The sequence below is a fragment of the Crocuta crocuta genome, unplaced genomic scaffold, assembly GCF_008692635.1.
Source record: "Crocuta crocuta isolate KB4526 unplaced genomic scaffold, BGI_CrCroc_1.0 scaffold234, whole genome shotgun sequence".
Classification (NCBI taxonomy): Eukaryota; Metazoa; Chordata; class Mammalia; order Carnivora; family Hyaenidae; genus Crocuta; species Crocuta crocuta.
Window position 1 is genome coordinate 1090078 of NW_027529647.1, and position 6747 is coordinate 1096824.

Genomic DNA, 6747 nt, shown 5'->3' on the forward strand with positions numbered 1-6747 from the left:
AGGGAGGAGGCTCCGCCTCTTTCCGGTGCCCGCGGGGCTGCTCAGCTCCTATAGGTTAGAGGAGAAACGGGGGCGGGGCCGGAAAGCTCCCTCATCCGACCCGCAGTGGCGCGCCCCGGGACTCTAGGCGGTCTCCCCTGCAGGCGGCGGAAGTCAGGGGTGCGGCGCGGCCCCGCCCCTTCCCGGACTCGTCCCCCGCCTCCACCCCCTCGGCGCGCATGCTCTTTGGCGCTTCAGTCCGCCTCGCGCGCGCTCCGGCCTGTTCTTTCCTCTGGTCCCGCCCTTTCCTCTGGTCCCGTCCCTGACCCCGCCCCCGCGCATTCTCACGTACGCCTCGCACGCAAATGGCGCAAACGTGTGGCTTCCGCGTGTTCCCCGCTCGGAGGCGCTCGCCCACTTTCTCCCGCGCTCGCCGGTGCTGAGGACGCGCCCTGTGGCTGGGTGCTGTCGCCCTGCGGAAGTGCTACAGTGGTCTAGAGGCCGCAGTGAAAAGAACAGGTGACGTTAATTTTAAGCCACAGTATCCGCAACATTGTGATTTTTTGCCCAGGTGACGAGTGTAAGAAGCTACGCACGAAATACCTCATTCTTTTCTTTCTGCCCCGACTGCATCTATGTGCAGATGGCCACGGGCCCAAGGCCAGCAGCCACGCGTGGGGTAGCGACAGGGTCAAGGGTCAGCAGTCACGCGTGGGACCACGACAGGGTCAGGGGTGGGCAGTCACTCGTGGGGCAGAGACAGGGTCCAGGGTCAGCAGCTACATGTAGGTTGGCTCTGGTCCAGGGTAAGCAGCAACGTGTGGTTTAGCAACAGGGTCCAGGGTCAGCAGGCACCTGTTGTGTGGCTACGGTGCAGGTGGCCACCCCACTGGGAGCCAGGCCTGGTGGTCTGGAAGGGCATAGTCTCCTGCGGGCTTTGTGCACACTGGCCCCGAAGGAGCAGTGGAGAAGGTGTTGGAATGGGTTGGTGTAGGACTTCCAAGTCCTGCTAAGAAGCTTGGATTTTATTTCTTGTGAAGGAGTGGCCGTCTAGGAGGGACGTGATCAAGGTTATGTTCAACAACCACCCCCCCCTTTTTTTTTTTAAAGTGTATTTATTTTAGAGAGCACAAGCAGGGGAGGGGCAGAGTGAGAGAGGGACAAGACAATCTGAAACAGGCCCCAGGCTCTGAGCTGTCAGCGGAGAGCCTGATGCAGGGCTGGAACCCATAAACGGTGAGATCATACCTGAGTGAAAGGAGTCGCTTAACCGACTGAGCCACCCAGGCATCCCAATGAAACTACTTTATTGGAATATTGCATGATACACACTCAGAGGAAGGGTGTAGCTTATGTGTTTAGCTCCGTGAATTTTCACAAACTCAATATATATCCATGTACCCAGCACCCCACCCAAACTCTCAAGTTTTTTGTTTTTTTTTTTTTAAGTTTAAAAAACATTGTGGAAGGGGCACCTGGGTGGCTCAGTCGGTTGAGCGTCCGACTTTGGCTCAGGTCATGATCTCGCAGTTGGTGGATTCGAGCCCTACGTCGGGCTCTGTGCTGACTGCCGGCTCAGAGCCTGGAGCCTGTTTCGGATTCTGTGTCTCCCTCTCTCTCTGAGCCTCCCTGGCTCACGCTGTCTCTCTCTCTCTCTCAGAAATAAATTTTAAAAAATTGTGGAAATAATTAGAGGTACAGGGAGGTGGTACTGTGCACCCTTCTCTCAGCCTCTGCCACTGTTAACATCTTGCGTTCCTGAAGTACAACACCAAAACCAGGTTGTTGTGATAGGTGCAGTGCACGAGGCTTATTTGGATTTTTCCGGTTTTACATGATTCATTTACGTAGGTGTGTATATAGTTATATACCATTTTACACCAGCCATGTATGAGTTGCTCTGCATCCTTACCAGCAATTGATATTGTCAGAACGTAATGACATATATGGGCTCCTGAGTGGTTCAGTTGGTTAAGCATCCTACTCTTGCTATTGGCTCAGGTCATGATTTCGTGGTTCGTGAGTTTAATCCCTGCATTGGGCTCTATGCTGACGGCTTGGAGCCATCTTGGGATTCTCTATCTCCCTCTCTCTCTGCCTCTCCCCTGTGTGTAAGCATGTGCACTCTCTCTCTCAAAATAAACAAACTTAAAAAACACATAATGACACATATTCAGCCATTCTGGTAGGTGTAGAGGAACCTCACCACTGTTGTAATTTCTGTCATTTATTTTTGATGCAGAGAGAGACAGAGCATGAGTAAGGGAGGGGCAGAGAGAGGGAGACACAGAATCTGAAGCAGGCTCCAGGCTCTGAGCTGTCAGCACAGAGCCTGAGGTGGGGCTCGAACCCACAGACTGCGAGATCATGCCCTGAGCTGAGGTTGGACACTCTGAGCCACCCAGGTGCCCTTCATTTTTTAAAAATGTTTTTTTATTTATTTTGTGAGGGAGAATGGGGGAGGGAATGGGAGAGAGGCTCCCAAGCAGGGTCTGCACGGACTCCAACACAGGGCTCCATCTCACCCAGGAGATCAGGACCTGAGCCTTAATCAAGAGTCGGCTGCTTAGCTGACTGAGTCACCCAGGTGCCCCTAGTTTTGCCTATTTTAGATCTCCATACAAATCATACAGTACTTACACTCTTCTTGTCTGGCTTTTTCTGCTCAACACAGTGTCTCTGAGGTTTGTTTATATTTTTGTGTGTATCAGCAGTTTATTCATTTTTATGGCCAACTGTATTCCGTGGTATGAATATACCACAGTTGATTTAACCATTTGCCCAGCGGCGGATGTTTAGGTTTCCAGCGTACAACTATCATGAATGTATATGTTTGAGAATATACTGTCCCCCAACATAGATTGTGAGGTTTCCCCTTCTCCTCTGTGAGTGTGAGCTGGTAAAGTGGCAGTGGAGGAGAAGCTACATCCTGAGCACGAACCATTGACCCTCTTTGGTGGCGAGTTCTTTGGGAGGGGACTGGGCCTTCTTGGTTCCTGGTGGCCTCTCCTGGCCTATTTTAAGCATCTCTGTTGGGATAAACCTCATGGAAATGCACATCTGCTCTGATGTTCTCAAGGATCACTACATTACATGGCATCCTTACAAAGATCCTCAGAAGAAATTCCTGTGGAGGGGCACCTGGGTGGCTCAGTCGGTTGAGCGTCCGACTTCGGCTCAGGTCATGATCTCACGGTTTGTGGGTTCTAGCACCGCATCGGGCTCTGTGCTGACAGCCAGCTCAGAGCCTGGAGTCTGTCTTCAGATTCTGTGCCTCCCTCTCTCTCTGACCCTCCCTTGCTCATGCTGTCTCTCTCTCTCTCTTTCAGAAATAAATTCAAAAAACATGAAAAATTTAAAAAAAAAGAAATTCCTGTGGAGTCTCAGTAGCAGAAATAATTTCATTTCTCCTGGGCCGTTGGTTTGTTCTTATTTTAAGGCACCGTGAATTGGCAAGTGATCAAGTTACACACATGTGAGGTCCTTACGTATGAAGCGCCGTTTGCTTTTGTATCAGTCTTTGGAATGGCCCTATTTTGTGTGCTGGCCTCTGTGTAGTTTCCTTCTACTCTTTCAGTCCTTGCTTTCTTGTTAGACTTTATGGACACCTGGGAGCCACCTTTATGCTATTCTGGCATAGGGTGGGTTATGATAAATCTGGCACAGGGCACAAGGTCATCTACGGCAGGGGAGGTGTCGCCTCAGCTCTGGGTGGTGTTTGAAGGGTTGTCTAGCTGAAGTGGGAGCCTTCGTTTGACCTCAGCCTCCTTAGCGGTCGGTGAACTGGCCTCACACTGGCTGTACAAGTGTGTGAAGCGCAAGCAAATCCTCCAGCTGCCTCTGGAGCCGGCTGTGGCTGCCGCGTCATCCTTCGCCCCAGGTTTTGTTGGCTGTGGCTCTCCCCTGTCCCACCCTGGCCCTTTGTAATATCCGTTCCGACCCAGTGGCCTGCGGGCTTTCCTGGATGCTGCTGACCTTGTGGTGTCTGTCGTTTTCATTCTCTCTCGAGTTTTGCTCTCTCCCCACTTGCCCTACAAGTCCTGGGCTGGGAGTACACTTCGTGTCACCCCTGCTTTGGTCCCCTCTCTTCTCTGGCCCTGCTAAATTGCAGGTTTCTGGTGCTGATGGACAGGAGCGCGTGCTGCGTGAGAGGAGGGGGTGGGATTGGGGGCTGGGGCTCCTAAATGAGCAGCAGCTGTAGAAAGGAATGCGTTCCCCAAACCCACTCTCCCCCTGCCACACCCCGGGTGTTGAAAAGGAGCTGGGAGTGACAGCTGCAGAGTTTCCTGAATTAGGGGCCCTCAGTCACAGGTTCCCCCACAGTGCGGCCTGTTGTAGCGGACAGCCTCATGATCAGATTCAGGAGGAAGAAGGAGGAAAGGGACTGGAAGAAGGCCGCAGGTGCTGCACCTGTAGCAGAGATCAGCTCGTCTGTGTCCCGTGGTCTCTCACCCTTTGGGAGATCAAGAGGATGTTCTGAAAATCCCAGGAGAGAATTGATGAACCTCTCCTGTTCTCCTGTTGAGAGAAGAAAGTGTCGGTGGGGCTGGGCAGGCACTGAGGGTTCATGGAGGGCTGCTGGTTTGAGATCCGGGAGGAGGCGTTCTCCATTCTCCAGGGGATCCTTGTGGTGTGTGTCCCTGGCTTTCTGCGGGAGGGCGAAGTGGCAGGCGCAGGGGTGACCTGGAGCACGTGGCTGTTTCTGGGCCTCACCTCGCATTCAAAAGAGCAGGGCTACTTTCTGCTACTGCTCTCTTCTACTGCAAAAACTCTCTGGTAGTGAGTTCCTTGCCCTTGGGGGTTTTCAGTCAGAGGCTGCGTAGATAGCAGAGTTTTTTGTGGAGGGGGAAAATAATCACGCTGAAGGTCACTTTCTGCACTGTGTTAGCATTGAACATAGAGCAGATCCAGCTGCAGAGGCCTGCCTGGTCAGGGCCCGACCCCGCTTTCTCGGTCCCTCCAGGAACCGTGGAGATATTGATTGACCTAGGAAATCAGTTGCCACAGAGAGACAAAACTACAGGGACTGTGCGAGGCTGAGGACCCTTAGTCAGACACTCTGGCAGCTTCTGCCCGAAGACTGAACTGGGGAGAGGGGAGGGCCTTGCTCTTGGCGGGCAGTGGCCGCGGCAGCAGCGGAGGGTGGGTGATGTGGGGTGAAACCGGCATGGAGCTCTTCCAGCGCCGAGTGAGGTCTCTTGCAGATTTACGACTTGGGAGTTTCTCCACAGTTGGGTCTCTCCTCCTTTTTAATCTCTCACTTTCAAAACAGGGTGTCCTTTTTCTTTGATTTTTAAAAATTGTGGTTGAAATTTACCATCTTAATCCTTTTTAATTTTTAATTCAGTGACAGAAGCACATTCACAATGTTGTGTAATCATCACCACTGTCCTTGTCCAGAATGTTTTCATTATTCTAAATAGAAAGTCTGTACCCATTAAACGCTAACTCCCGTGCCCCCTCCCCTCCACCCTGGCACCCACTGTCTACTTTCTGTCTCTTTGACTTTTTTTTTCTGACTTTTCTCGGTGCCTCATGTAAGTACATTCATACAATATCTATCTCTTATATACTGACTTGTGTCCCCCTAAAATTCATGTTCAGTTCCTAACTCCTAGTATTTCAGAATGTGACTGTACTTAGGGTCTTTGCAGACGTGATTGCGGTAAAATAAGTTCTCATGGGTGGGCCCTGATCCAATGTGGTTGGTGTCCATACAAGAAGAGGAGATTAGGACACAGATAACACACACCAAGAGATGGCCCTGTGAGGAGGACACAGTGAGAAAAGGTGGCCTTCTACAGGCCAAGGAGAGAGGCCTCAGAAGAAACCAAACCTGCCGGCACCTTGATCTTGGACTTGTAGCCTCCAGAGCTGTGAAAAATAAATTTCTGCTGTTTAGGCTGCCCAGCCTGCGGTTTTGTCATGATGGCCCCGGCAAATAAAGACTTTGTCCTTTTGTGACTGGTTTATTTCGGTTAGCATTAGTTTTTCAAAATGCTCATCCATGTTGTAGCATGTATTAGAAATTCATTTTTTATGGCTGAAGAGTATCCCAATGTATGGATAGACCACATTTGGTTCATGTGTTCCTCTGCTGATGGACCCCTGGATTGTTTATTGTGCCGCTCAGAACATGGCTCTGCAAGGGCCTGTCTGAGCCCAAACAGGGTGTCCTTAAATTACATGCAGTGAGCCCTTTAGACAGTGCATAGCTCACGTTTTCCCTTCCTGCCTGGTCTGGTGGCTTTCTCTGTCCCTTCAGCCTGTGTCTTTCCCTGTTCTCTCCCATAGCCCTCCACCACCTTTCCCTAACACACCAATTCCTCTCTTCCCCTGACAGCATTCACTTGGATCAATGGGAGAAGCTGTGGCTTTATGAATCAGGCATATCCAGGTTCAAGTTCAGGCCACTCTGCTCCTGTGAGGTGATGTTGAACAAGTTGCTGCCGCAGTCTGAGCCTCGGCTTTCTCGTTGTGACATGGTGGCATGCCCACCACTCGTGACAGGTGATACACTTGGCTCAGAGCAGGCACATCATTGACTTTGAGTTCCTTTTCTTTTCCCGGACCCAGGGCTGCCCCCTCCTCTCATGGCAGCTAGAAGACTCAGTATTGGTGTATTAGTTGGGGTTCTCCCAAGAAACAGAGCCAATAGGATGTAAGTTTATAGAGAGAGGTCAAGGAGAGTTTATAGAGAGAAGTCAGAAATCCACAGAGGAAGCTGGTGGCTGGAAATTCTTGCAAGAGTAGATGCTGCAGTTTTGA